Raw genomic sequence first — 15,114 nt, 5'->3', positions numbered from 1 at the left:
CTTGGAGCATGTTAGCAGTAAGGTACATTTGTGAGGAACAGCAGCAGTGAAATGTTCATTATTGTGTGTCTCCATCCTTTTTGTGAGTATTATTCTGTGAGGACGGGGCCTCTTTTCATCTGATCTGTGCTGCCAAGGCGGATAAGAGAGGTTTATGTGATGTCAGATCTGAAACCAAGGAACCTGTAGACAGGTTCTGAGCAGTGATGCCTCTGGCAACTGGTTTCAAGGCAGAGCTTATGTAGAGTGCCTGAGGTTTTAATAAGCACATAGATGTCTGAGCAGCACATAAAGAGCATGGGAGGTGACAGGCTGACCCAGTCACTTTCATTAATTGGGATCAAGTTACCTTTTTACATGTGGGCAGAGCACCATACTGGAGATTTAGGAAGGGAACAATAAGTTGCCATTGTCTCTGTGCACTGGGTTCTTGGTAACTGATAACTGGGACGTGGAAAGTAAGTTCACAGTAATAGGGGATGTTCATGGCTGAGAGAGCACCACACTGCATAAATCATGCCTGCAAAAGTGCAAGCATAAATCATTGAGGTCTTTGTAACGTGGGGTTGTCAAAGGCTACTGTTCACGTGTGAGCTCTGCACACACAGAATCAAATACTCTGTCATAGTTCTCAATGGTATTTCTTTTATGCTGGTCAGAGTTAGGGCTAAATCTTCAGGTGGCTCCATCAAATACTCCATGAATGAATGAGAAGTATATAGGTGTCTATAGAATTATCAACTCAATTGTAAGGATGTTGAGTTCATTTTATTAATATTTTTAAAAAATAAAAATATGAAATAGCAGAAAGTCTGTCTCCTGGCTGCTTAATCCTGAGAAGTCAAATTAAAACTAAAAATAATTATTTGTCTTTTTGGTGAAAGGTAAAAATAGGAATATTTCCCTTATTTCATTCCATACCTTAAGACCTGCAGCGCAGGAAGGACTGACTAAATATGCTTTAAAAACTTGCATCTTTCCTCAGTATGGAAAATCTTGCAGTGTTTTGACAAAAATTTCTAGAATTGAAGATGGGCTAACTGATTCAAGAGAAATCCAAGTTTCTTTTTTGAACTCTGAAAATTTACATTTTGGAAAGTAATAGTTATTTTACTGTAGTACAAAATCAAATTGCTGATCCTTGCAAAGATATTTTGAGAGCTGTTGTTTTCTGGGCAGCTTTCCATAACATTCTTAATTATGTTTTTATTAAGGCTGAATTGATTTTAACCTACTTTTTGGTTTTTTTGACTCTTTGGGATATATTTTGGTCATTTTTGATGTATTTTCATAAGTGTAAGGCTAGAAGCCTAAATGAAAACAGCATTTCTCCTCTGGTTGCAAACATGTGAAGAATGGGGGGCTAAATAAAAGCATTCAGTGTGTAAGAGTTGAAACAAAATGTTTACAATTGGGAACGCTGGGTCTAGCACAAATCTACTATCTTGGTTATTATAGTGAGTGGAATCGATGACCACTGGCAGAACAAGACTTTTTCTTGTTAACATGAATTTGGTCATGGAAAGCTGAATCCAGGCAGGGCAACAGGCTGAGGTCCAGGTGTGCATGAAGTTTGCTTCTGGGGGTGAAACAGTTCTTGGCAGAGGGGTCTGCAGAGTTTGGTCAATTCAACCTAAAACATATTAGCATTCTTCCTGTAAAACACATAGCGAGGTATCATTAATGAATATATATGTATTAGATAGGTGTGTATGTTCTCCCATGCATAAATTGTGGGTCAGACAGTGAGCAGCCCAACATCAGCATGCTGTGTAGCATGAGGAAGAAAATCTGCTTTCTACCCCACTTGTCCTTGGCAGCAGTTGCTGGTACCTGTGCTGCCCTGCTGGGAGCATTCAGAGTGTGGGAATCCTCTGACCCGGGGGCACTGAGAAGCTCTGGCTGCTGATTCTCTGCCTGGCAGCTCAGTCCCTGTACTGCAGTTCCCCAAGAATACTTGCTTCATCTGCTCTCAGATGATTGCAAAAGCCTGTTCAGTCCCTCTGCAGTGGGAATTTGAATCTCGCCAGGTTGGTGAGTGCTGGCTGGTGATGATCTGGCTGTTCATCAAGTCCAGCCCATTCAGAATTCCTGGGTTAAGTGTATCACTGCCACATTATCTGACTCCTGAACAATATCTCAAAACTCCACATCAGATACAACCAGCATCTTGCCATGAAACTCTTTTTTGAAATGATAGATCAGATTAAAAGCATGATTTTTTTTTATTGTAAGAGAGAGTTTGGGGAAAATTTTCATCTAGCATGCTTGTTTTCAGGTATTTAATTCTAAAATGTTCATATCTACTCATTGTGGTCAAGTTAATCCAATATGGGTTAAAACTAATGAAATACAGACTACATTAAATTCCACTGCTGTATTTTAAAGTTCAATATAAGTATACTCATTTTTTGTTACTAGTTAATATTTTTTTATTGCTGCAGATTTTGGAGGGTCTGCTTGGGGATGGGAAGCCATTGTGCAAGTAGCAATGAACAGACACAGAAAAAGCTGTCCTCGTCCTAGTGACTTTCTGAAATTTGCATCTGAGCACAGATCTAAGTCTCTGCTCTCTGTCTCAGTGTTGTACTCCACTGAAAGAAATTACTAACCCACGCTCCTTGAAAATCTCAGGCCCGTTTCAAAATAAGAACGGCTCTGTCATCTCTACTATTCTGGGTAGGTATTTTTTTTTAAGGGGATAAATCTTGTACTTCAGCAACAGAAAGAACTTCCTGTGAAAGATGGTTTCTTTTATCACTTTTATTTTGTACTGATTGAACAAAGATGTTTCATGTTTAACTTCATCTAGTACTTGTAACAACCTGCTGACAGTAGGTCCAGTCACCATCTTACTGAAACCTGTGGAAGGAATCTGAGGGGGCCAACAAGCCACTATTTTTAGTGCAGGGTATAAGGAAAGACTGCTGGATGCCTGGATTTCACTGGTGATTCTAGTGCCACTTAATGGAACTAAAGGGGCCAGTGGTTTTGGGTGCTCTCATTTCATCAGTCTGTGATTCTTTTTCCCAGACCACAGTTTCACTGCACTGGTCACAGGAAAAAAATAACTTAGAGACTGTGTGAAATCTGTATTTACACTATTAGTGCTGCCACAGGAAAATGCCAGACAATTACTTTGGGACCTCCTAGAATAAGACATATCTTTAACTCATGGTTTGGGGGGATTGAGGGGCTTTTGTTTGTTTTTTATCTAGATTCTGCATTAACTTTTTCCCTCTGAAAGTGTACAACACTAATCTGTCTGACCAACGTAGTCTCAGGAAGGCAAATTTAAGAGCAGATTAAATCTTGTATAGAGTACCTTGTCTATTATCTGTTGTCAACTTTTAGTTCCCTTGCTCAGTGTACTAAATTTGTTCTGACTGCTTTTGTTCATATATACATAACAAAAGGTGTCTCACAGTACAGTCTTATAAAGCAAAAAAAATGTTAAGAAGAAAACATGTTGAACATTAAAGTGACAATCCTATTCCAGCTATCAGGGTTGGTGATTTGCACTGTCTGTGCCATATTTTGTAGCACAGGGAAATGAAGAGAAGCAGACAAGGGCTAGTACTTAAAATTGCATGAGCAAAAAATGTAAATAGAAATCAACAGACTGGAGATTTTTTTATTTCATTTTCATAGCCTAAAAAATATTATCTATCAGTGGGGAAAAAATGGCACAAACTTTTAAGCAGAGCTGTTTGCTGGAACAGTACATATCTTTGGCAGGCATTGATCTATTTTTGACATATAAGCTATACAGTGTATTAGCTGTATATATTAGCTAGGAGAGTCTGAGTTCTCGAAGGCACAGATGGCTATTCCCAGCCTGGACAGCACTTTTTAAGCATTAAGAAATCTATATAACTGTTCAAGTGAATTACTTGGGGTTTGCTACTGCAGTTTTAAAGCACAGTAGAGGCTTAAGCAGTCCCTACCACCAGCAGCCCCCCAAAAATAAGAAGTTTCCTTTCTTACACCCTCTTCATTTGCCATGCACTTTAAAATGACAGTTGTCATCCCTATGAAGATTAGAAGACCCATGTTGGGTATGTCACATGCTTTGATGGTAGTATTGCCCCAGGCATTTGTCATCCAACCTACAGGGATAACAATGTGTAATGGTGGTGCTTTTTTCAGAACACTGTAAGTATACAGATATTATTAAATTTTACAATTACCACAGGGAATGAATCAAAGCCTCCAATAAGCAAATGAACTATATATTATTGCCCTGCCTTTATAATTTTTGTTCAGTTCCATCTGATTGCATTTCTGTTATCACTTAGTTGTTTCTCTGCGTGTAGTTTTATCTAATTTCTCTTTATTTCAGTCACTTGCAGAGGAGATAAATGGATTACTTCAGACTAATTGCTACTTATTTAGAAACCGTCAACCTTTTGTAAGAGTTTCAAATCAGTGGTTTAAGCTAGCTTTTACTATCTGTGGTATTTATCTTGAAGCCTTTTATCACTGAAGAGTCTGTTAATAAGTTGTTTTTATAAAGCCACTTTCAATTTTCCTTTACCTAGTCTGCCAAAATTTTTAACAGATTATGATAGTTAAGTAGATAATGAGATATTTGCTTCTTTTAATATGTATATGGATTGAAATACCACTGATAGATCTGGCAGCTGCATGGATTTGATTGTAAAGTGTCTGACAGAGAGAGAACTAGAATAAAAATAAATATTGCATTATCTTGATTTCCCATCCTTATGTGATGGAGGAAGCAGCTGCATTATTTATCTAATTGAAGGAATGTTACGAGTATGTTTAATTAAATGAAGAGTACTTAGTAATACTGGGGGTGTAAACAAAGGATAAATGACAAAATGAGCTAACATCAGCTAAGATGGTTTAATTACAAGCATTGTACCCTTTCGTGTAATTATTGCAGAATGTGTTTGTACATCGCAATCAATGTAGCCAATCTATATTCAACAACACATCAGTTCCTCATCCCGATTAGCAAGCTTTCTTCTTTCCCCAGTGCAACTGGATAGCAGGTTCATGGAGCCTAATTCTCACATATCCATTTGCACAAATTTTCAGGGAGATTCATCTATTCTTCCTTCAGTGTGAAGGTAAAATCCAGCTTCCTATTGCCAATATATATAAATTTTTTGATGTTGTCATGGTTTTAAAATATACTCTTTTCTCAAGGCACTGAATGACTCTTGAGTGGGAAATGGGATTTTCATAGGCTACCTGAAATGAATCTTCAGCAATACAAAGTGCCTAATTTGGTTTTCTTACTCATTCTAATTGATGTTCACAGCAATGGATCCAGCATGGTAACCTCAGATGAACACAGTCCCAGTTGTTGTTGGTATCAGAGGAAGAAGCACAGCACAGGACTTAAAGAATTACAGGTAATTTGCTCTCTGAGGGAGTAGCTTCACATTTCACATTTAAAATATAGTTTTCCAGGGATACAAGCCTTTATTTGTAGAAGGCTTCCTTATAAGTGGACAGAACATAAAAATTCTGCAGGATCTGGGATGTGAATTTGGATGAAAAGTGTGTTCCTTGTGAAAAACTCTTTATCTTGGCAACCAGCTACCTCAAAAGACTCAGTGTAAGCCCTAAGACATAATTAGTTCATGGAGTTTGATCCCTGCCAAATTCATAATTTAAGTCAACGCTTAAGTCATATCTCTAACAACAACAACAACATAAAGGAGCTGCCGTTAGTGCATGGAAGTGATGCTTTCATGTGCTAATACCTTGATCACTCCAATTTTCAGTTAAAATCAGGACTCAGGAAGTCCCAACTAAATCCTCCATCTCAATGAATTCTCTCACTGGGGACTTTTCCTTAGCAGTATCCATTTCTTAAAGTTTGGCTGTTTTTGTTGTTTTTTTTTTTTAATCCATTACTACATATTTTGCAGTCTATTAAGTGTTTCATGCTAAAATAAAGTTTAGAAAAAGTGTATTTTGCCTAAGGTTAAGTAACTCTTTGTTCAGAACTTGCTTCAGTAGATCAAGCTTTCCAGCATATCCATTCTTCCTAGGCACTACCCATCTTTTACAAATACAGCAAAATAAACATGAAGGAATATCATCAAGAAAAAGATATGCTGCTTGTGTAAGTAATTATGTCCCTTGTTAGTTCACTATAAAGTAATTTTCTTTTTTTTTTTCCCCACTCTTTACATTTCTTAGTGTGCCCTGGAAGGTATTTTTACTTAATTTTGTTTAGAAATTTGAAAAGCAAGAGAAAGTGAGGGATGATTACAGACTTTATTTAAGGTTTTGATTTTGGTTTCTCTCTGTTCTTATATCAAAGATAAAATGGAAGTGGTGGTGTCATGTTCAGGTAATGAGATTTTATATTAAAAAGAATAAATTAAGCTCATAAAGCCAATGGCAGGAGGGACATGAGGAACCATTTCTAGCTCACAAAAAGGACTTTATACATTAATGCAGTGAGCATCAAGAGTTATTAGGAGTTGAAATTCAAAGCTCAAAGGATGTCAAGTGCTTCAAAAGCAACGGCTTATTTTGTATTGTTTATATTTAGAAGTTGATATGGAGCTCCCTTGAAATATTTTACCCATGATGTCAAAAATCAAAAGCATTAGGGGAAAAAGAAGAACTCAGGACATTTCCCTTGCAAACAAGAGTTTTGTCCATTACACACCAGAGGATTCCTCTGAGGTACAGATTTGTACACAGTACTGCTTACCAAAAAAATACAAACATCCTCTCAGCTTAGCTGTGTGTTGTTGCTTGCCTTGAAAAGTCATAGTATACAGAAAGGTTTTACTGTAATATTCACTTTTTTTTTTTTTTTTTTTTTTTTTTTTTTTTTAGTAAAACCACAAATCCTGGAGTATCAGTATGTGGTCATTTTTTAAATAGATATTTTTTTGAAAAGCTGTGTGACATTTTTCTTTAATGGCTGATTTTTTTTTAATGTCAGCTACATTTTTAAAGCATGAGGCCTGGTTGTAACTAGCCTCGGCACTGCTACTGTACATCAGACTGTACTATTTGATCATTAATTTATCACAGTTCTAGCAGTTTGTTTGACAGGTGATAGTGCTTTCATCTAATGGCTACACAGCAAGTGTGTGGTGCACTAAAGAGTGGATGCCACTGACTAGAGTTAGAAATCAGCAGACAACAGCCACTTTGCAGAGCTTTATCGATTTACCAGAATCATTTAAAGATATGAAACAACTGGAATAATGAATGCCAGTTCAGCTCACTGTAGGGTTTTTCTCATTTAGTTTGGAGTATATTAATATAGTGTTGTTGCTAGTAGTGTTTTTATTACAACTATTTGCAATGATAAAAGAAGTGCAGAAATCAAGGTGCAAGTGTGAATATTTGTACTAGAAATACAGTCTCTGTGTTCAGTGCAGCTTAGGAAATAGATGCTTGGCAGAAATATGAGACATACTGGAGTATTGCAAATACTTAACCTCTAAATAAAGCCTTTCTTATCTGCTGAAAATATTCTCTGAATTAGGTGTACAAATATGAATATTGCATGGATGGGAATAGCAAAGTAAGGCACTTTTGCAAGCATGATGAGATTCTTGGAGCTGTCCGGTGCAGGGCCAGGAGCTGGACCTGGTCCTTGTGAGACCCTTCCAAAACAGGATATTTTGTGATGAGCTCTTTACTTTTGTTCTCAAAGGAAACAAAGTGTATTTAACCCACTAGATTTAGCTCCCCATTTTGCTCATGCAGCGTGTACGCTGTGCTTGGTGTGAGCCGTGTTGGGTGTGAGCTGTGTTGGGTGTGAGCCGCGTTGGGTGTGAGCCGTGTTGGGTGTGAGCCGCGTTGGGTGTGAGCCGCGTTGGGTGTGAGCCGTGTTGGGTGTGAGCCGAGCTCGGTGTGAGCTGTGCTCAGTGTGGGCCGCACTGGGCGTGGGCTGTGCTCAGTGTGAGCCATGTTGGGTGTGAGCTGCGCTTGGTGTGAGCCGTGTTGGGTATGAGCTGTGTTGGGTATGATCCATGCTCAGTGTGGGCCACACTCAGTGTGAGCACTGCTTGGTGTGAGCACCACTCCATGTGGGCTGCACTCAGTGTGAGCACGACTGGGTGTGAGCACAACTCCGTGTGAGCACCGCTCCGTGTGGGCCGCACTCGGTGTGAGCACTGCTCGGTGTGAGCACTGCTCGGTGTGAGCACTGCATGGTGTGAGCACCACTCCATGTGGGCTGCACTCGGTGTGAGCACTGCTCGGTGTGAGCACTGCTCGGTGTGAGCACTGCACGGTGTGAGCACCACTCAGTGTGAGCACCGTGAGGCACTGCGGCACTTATGGAGGTGGGTGTGCACCAGCTGTGCCTCTGCAGGGCTCCTGGTGCCAGGCAGGGCAGCACACCCATGGCCCAGCCCATCCACCTGCTCCTGTGGCTGGAGAGGTGCTCTGCTGAGATCCTGGCATATCCGGGCTGCCGCCATGGAGATCTGCACCTTTGGCTCCTACCCCACAGTGCAGCTGTGTAAGGGGCCTCGTGTATTTGAAAGCCCAGACTGCTGCATTTGTGCTGGTTTGCCAAAGGCCTGTCTCACAGTTGTTCTTGGTTTGGGTAAGCTGGCAGGGAAGCTTGAATCCGTGTAGTACCCTCTTTTACTGCAGCAGAAACTGATAACCCATGCCAGCAAGAAACAGTAACCTGTAAAATGTTAACAGCCCTTCAAACTCAGAGACTTTCAAATCCTGAAGCACTTGGCTACAGTAGGTCTTAATTGAAATTATATCAGAGGTAGAACGGGTGCTTTGAATTTTAAAGCACCAGTGCCAGGAGACTTCTGCCCCTTATGCTGACGAGTCAGTTAAGGCTAAAGTACAGATGAGTCATGGAAGTTAATTAATTTTTTGAGGTGCTGATTGCTCATATGTCCCACTAAAACCAATAGGGAACCTCCCACGTGTTCCAGTGGGAGCTGGAAACTGGCCCTGCTGTGTTGTGGGACATCCAGAAGTGGTGGTGTTGCTTTTTGTAGTGGAGACAGTGGGAGTTGCTTACAAACATGAAGGAAACCAAAATGATGCCAAATGAAATTTTATTTTCCTCCTCCTTGGTGTTTGTTACAAAGATCACAAGTAAATAGTAAACACAAGAGTTCGTCAAACATTTTCAGTATTTATTTTAAGCACATGTGCTGCCTCATCTCCTTTAAATTGCAAGTCACAGGAACACGCATGCCTGGGGGGTGGCCATGCTCCTAGTCCTGAGTGAAATGATGCTTATTAATATAAAGTTACTCCTATCCCAGTGTCTCTAGGTTTGTAGTAGCTCATCAGTGACAATGAGTCGATGTAAGCCTTGCTGCAGGAGGGACCCCATTCCTTGGTTTCCCATGTCAGGGAGTCATGATCACTGAAGCTGAGAATGATGGTTCCACTAGCAGAGGTGCCTAGTTCTTTTCAGGAAATACTATTGGCACTTCCAGGCCTGTGCTACAAGGACAGCAGGCAGAACGATAGCAGAGCAGACCATAGAGCCAGAGATCAGCCTTTTGCTGAAGCTACAAAAATTTACACTGGTTCTGGAGTAGACTGGAATATGGAGTTCTCAGTGTATAGAGAAATGTGTGTGAATCAATAGAGTGGATCATGAACAATTCTGCGGTAGACTTTTGTCTACGTGTGTCAATCTGTCACATTTCCAACATATTAAACCTTGTTCGATTTGTTTGAAAGAAAGTTTCCTAGTTACTTCTAAGTAAAACCTAGTCAAATGTAATTGGTATTAAAGTGAATAGGATATCATCTGTTCTGCTGAGGAATTAAACTGTTTTAGTAATAGTTGAAAAAAAAAGCAGAGAATAAAGAGCCGTGCTTTTATCTTGCCTTCTTTGCCTCCATGATGGCATGCTCAAAGCTCTGTATAAGCTGCAAATCACGTTCTGCCTTTCCATTTATTTTCCTGCCTACAGAACCACAAGATAAAAATACCCTGGACAAGCAATTCCCTTCATCTTCTTGCTGCAACTTGCCAATTTTCAGTCCAGCTCCTCCTCCTTCCTCTGAGTGCCAGTTCGAGGGGCAATCTTTGCATTTTTGGCTATCGTGTTTTCAGGAGGTAGGATGGGTTTCCCCACAGCCAGCCTGGTTATAAATAGTTACTTGCCTGAATGAAGAATTGCATCCTTTGCTGGTGGTCTGAAAGGGCAATTGCCCTGTGATGGAGCCATATCTTGTCTTATCTTCTCACAGAAGTGCTGCCTCTGGTTCTGCAAGGTCTTTCCTGGAAGATCCTGCTCATATGATTTCAGCATTAATTCCAGATGCATTTTCACTGTGATGGCAGTGGAAGTGCTATGTGAATTTTTCCATTTGCAGCTGAAGAAGGAGGCTGGGCTCAGGAGAGTAGATTCTCCTCTCCATTGCTGCTGAAAAACAGAAATAATTCAGCTAGAATGAGTGAGGTTCTTCCAGTGATAGTCTTATACCACAGAGATCAAAGTCTGCCCTTCTTCCCTCATACTCTAAGCTGTACTTCAATGAATATGCAAACTGCATTTTTACCTTCTCTTTCCCTTCTCCTAATTCCCACTGTTGAAGTCCTGGCTTGAGCCACAATTAATATCCCCCTTCCCTCCAACACAAATCTTGCTTCCCTCCTTTCCTTCCCACATGAAAACCCCAGGCACAGTTTGTGTTTTCAGCGTTATTAATATGTACATCTACAACCCAAATCCTGAAGCTTCATCCTGGGGCTGCCCATTCCCACTGTTGCCACCCCTCTCAGGGTTTGGCAGACAGGGCAGGCGGAGCGGGTGGCCTACGTGGATGCAAATGCACAGCGGTGGGCAAGCTTGGCTTGGGCCGGCTTGTTTGTTTGTTGCTGCTGTTTTCGCTGGCCTTGCTCATTAGAGCCCAAATCTCTGGAAAACATCTAGTATGATTCATGTAAACACCAAAGACAAGTAGGATCAGACTCACTGAGGGGAGGAATAAAAAGTGGAAGGGAACAAACACTTGGCGGGGGACGGCTGCCCGCCATGGCCCAGCGAGGACTGGGAGTGAGAGGTATGCCAAGCAGCTCTTTGTCTCACATGCACATTAGGATAAGTAACATTGCTCCTCGCCATCTGTCTCTCCCTATGAACCTCTGCCTCGTTCCCATGTAATAAGAAGATTCATAGAAGTACCAGCTGTGACCTTACAGGAAAGCCTGAGAAACTTTGCCTTTTTTACCAGCACTGGGAGAGTGAGATTTGGCACCAATGAACACAGTTGTGTGTAATTTTTTTGTTGTTTCTCTGTCGCCATCTCTTCCCCCAGCAGTTGTGCAGTGTTCATAGAAAGATGAAAGCCCCCCATGGCAGTTCAGGAGAGGTTGCCAGCTGCCAAACATGAGTTTCAGTGGGCTATTTTTTTATACTGCTCTCCTTTATTCACAAGGTGAGGAAGCCATCAGATGCAGCAAATTCCTACTCCCTGCTTGCTGACATGGGTCAAGAGGACCAAAACAGTAGTGACCGTCTTTATTTATTAACCTGACACAAGGCATAGGGAAAGGCTGCCAGCCTTGGGCCTCCCTTACAGACATGGTGATGTGTTCCCCTGTGGGTTAAATGTATAAATATGTGTGTCCCTGATGCCACATCCACAGGATGTTTGGCAGCTGAGGTTGCTGGCACCTGAGCCCGTGGGCACGAGCGTGCCTGTGACTGTTGTAGGTGCCTGTGCAGCTCTGTTGCAGGTAAATTTACAGGGAGCTTTTCCATAGAGCAGCATTCAAATTCTTCTCTTTCACACATTTGTGGCAGAGTAAACTCAAAATTCCCTGACCCATAAATTTGTGGTGACATCTGTGTGAATGACTCACTTTTAATTCAGAATCATGCTGAAAAATTAGGGTGAAAAGGTTTCAAAGCAAGAAAAATGTGCTTGTTTGGCTAATCAAAATCTTAAGTAATATATATAAATTTGGCTAAACCATGTAATTTAAACTCAAATTAAGCACTTCATCTTCAAACCTGGTGTTCATACAGTGAAAATAAATTTCAAATTGAAATGTTTCATTTTTTAATAGCAAAAGAAGCATTTTTATTTTTGCATTAAAAACAACCAAGGGAAACTATTATCTACCAGGCTATCAAAGAATATTGCAATACATATAAATCTACATTTTTACTGTTTAAAAAGTGTGAAATAACAAGATTTCCATATTATAACTTTAAGGCAACTAAAATTCCATGTATCTTTTTTTCTGGGTAAAATAAAAATAAGTTTTCTAAAATAAAAGAATTAGACAAAAAGAACTAGAAAATTCCCTCTTGAGCATCTACATTTCTTGGGAAACTCATTGTAACTGTATAAAACCAGTTTCTTTAAACTTCATAGTCGTCAATGTTGAGATATTTCAAAAGTCACCCTTAAAATTATTCAAAAATTTAGAGCAAAAGTTTATTGTCTCCCCTCCCTTGAAATTGTCGTGCAGGAGGAACTTGGCTTTTCACTGGGACTGTAGGAGTGTATGTCACTGAGGCACTTGAAAATTGCACCCAATATCAGCAAGAGCAGCAGATGGATCTGTCAGCTGTTTTACTGAAAATGGTGAATATCTTCCCTGGAACATTCATAAGTTGCCCGAGGCAAAATTTCACAGTGGAAACAGTGAGATTTCGCTTTACATAACATTCCTAGTACTCACAAAAGTCGAGGTCCCCCCGCCCGTCGGATTCAAATACCCATGAAGCAGATGATGATGAATAGGCACAGCTGGCTGTGAGGAGGGCGCTTTCAGGAGCCCTGGGCCATAGCCTGACCGCAGGCCATCAGGGCTGCAGCAGGCAGCAAGTGAACAGCGTCTTTAGAACTTACCTTTGTTGCTTATTTTCCCATTTAGGTGGAGACTGAAGTCGGCTCTGATGGTGACTTTGTGCCTCTCTCCTTCTATAGGCTCTTAGCAGTAGAACAAGCAGAGTCTTCCTCATGTGGTCACCTCAAGAGCTGTACAGGAGTGTCTAACTCACAAATTGGAGGTGTCCCAAGTCACGTGCCATTACATATTTACTGCCTTTGATTGATGATTTCCACATCTAAGAGGAGAGCTGATCACAGCTGTGGAGCTGTGGGGGAATCTGCTGAGCACGTGAACATATGCTGGTCCCCAGGTTGAGCAACTTTTGGGCCTCAGAGAAAGGGGCCACTCTTCTCATTGCAGAGAGAATAATTTTAACAGTACACCTTGGCACATTTCATATCCATTGGGAGAATTCAAATTGTCTTACTGCAAATATTTGTGGGCCTGATCCAGGGCGTTTTTGTGTTGGGCTTTGTTTTAGACAATATGAGTAAGAGCTGATCATATTGGCATTCATCAGAATAAAACAGTTCCCCTGAATTTGTTCCTACGTTTTAATGTTTGCTTATAGATACAGTGCAAACCTGGCTCTACAATATTCCATTGGAAATAGAGATTTCAGGCCCACAGCAGCCTGTATTTAACAAAGTGTTATCTATGCTTTCAAGTTAATTTGTTATTAAGGCAAGGTGTGAAATTAAAATGCAGTAGCTGTCTCTGAACGCTCTGGAATAAGAATATCTTTTGTTCAAAAGGATGCTAAGTGGACAGATGTCAAGTGAGATTTGGCCAGGTAGAGCTACTGTAATAAAAGGACCTTAGAAACTGTCTTAATATTTTTTTAAAGTTTTTTTTATTACTGTTTTTTTAATGCATTGCAATGTCTGTAGCTAGAAATAATGTTAAGACTCTCTTAACTTTCACTAAATTACATACTTGCTGCACAAAGGAAATCAGAGGTATTTCTGAGAATGAGGTTTGTTGTGGGCCTCATAAGTGCTTGAAGTTGTTTGGAAAATTTGCATAAAAGCCATGTAAGATTCCAGATACTTCTGTGAGTCTTACACAGTTTTGATAATTCCTTTTCTGATGGCTTTGGAAACTACTGTTTATGATTTTGCTTATTGCTACTGTAGGTAAAAAAGGAGAAACTATCATGTCTGCACTTAGACCAAGGGGGATTTCCATACAGTTTCCAAGGCTCAGCTCCAACTTTTGTTAAATCTTTTCCTTGGGAGCCTGAAATATTCAGTGGTCTTGTAATCAGAAGCATTTCTACACCAGATTTTAACCTTTTCTATCCATTGAGCAAAAATTATTTTAAACAAAATTCTAGACCCTAAGTGGAAGATTTGAGATATTGGGCATCAGCTGTCTGAGATACAGACTCTGGGTCAAGTTTTGAACTCAAATTAATAGGGTAAGGGTTTGTGTGATTAGTCTTAATGGGACCAGGCTCCTTCCTAATTGGAGAGCTCTTGAGCAAGTGCTTGCATGTGAAGGGACTGCAGTCTGATTGCTGGTAAATCAGCCGTGTCTTTTGAGCAGAAAGAAAGCTCTTGACTCAGTCTGCCATGAATTTTAGTTTATTTGAAATCTGATTGGAAAGTTTGTAATGTGACTCAGTCCACGCAACCGAAACAACAGCAATTTCTGATGAAATTCCTCCTAACAGGCTTGGCTGTTTGCACTGTCTGTCATCTGCTGTGGGATTAAGCTTTCTCAGGTGATCAAAAAGTTGAGAGGGTCCAGAGTGGGTGAGAACACCTACCAGGAAAGGCTGTGAGCAACAGCTCAGGCTGAGTGAAATAATGGGGATTTGGGTATCTGTGAAAGCATGAAAAGTTTTAAGGCTTTCGTCTAGTGTCTTGTTTTCTCTGGGGAAACACATGGCAGGCTCTGCAAACAAAATGGATAATATTTTATGTTCAAAGCAGACATCTAATTGCACCTCCCAACCACTGGGCTGGAGCATATTTACAAGTTCTCTTCTGTAACCCAGTGTACCACTCTCATTTACACATGTGTGAGGCACTGTGGTGCAGTCACCACATCCCTCTGCTCTGGTGTGTTTGTAGCAGGGACTCATATGCATATGCCAAACTCGCTTGTAGTGGGGGCATAATAAAACAGAGGGAAAAACTCTAAACAAACCATTTGGAGCCTGATTTCGGCTCCATCTACACTAACCCAACTATGCATCAAGGAAAATTTCTGTTCCTTTGGGAACTTGTCCTTGTTGCATGCACTCCAAATGCAGGCAGAACAAAGAGGTTAGAGAATGAAGGAAAATAAGACCAGAGGTCCTTGTTTCCCTA

The 15,114-nt window shown here is 40.6% G+C and overlaps 1 long non-coding RNA gene across 3 annotated transcripts in view; it reads left to right on the top strand.

Moving 5' to 3' along the window:
• The window catches only part of LOC105758737 (uncharacterized), a 333,084-nt gene that overhangs the window by 210,187 nt on the left and 107,783 nt on the right, over positions 1-15,114 (top strand). For all 3 annotated transcript variants that reach the window (XR_012057710.1, XR_012057709.1, XR_012057711.1), the window contains one exon: positions 5,291-5,384. This is a non-coding gene — a long non-coding RNA (uncharacterized lncRNA). The remainder of the gene's footprint in view (positions 1-5,290; positions 5,385-15,114) is intronic.

This window comes from Taeniopygia guttata, chromosome 11 (genome assembly GCF_048771995.1).
Source record: "Taeniopygia guttata chromosome 11, bTaeGut7.mat, whole genome shotgun sequence".
Taxonomy (NCBI): Eukaryota; Metazoa; Chordata; class Aves; order Passeriformes; family Estrildidae; genus Taeniopygia; species Taeniopygia guttata.
The sequence above is the reverse complement of the archived record's forward strand: the minus strand, read 5'-3'. Positions and strand labels throughout refer to the sequence as shown.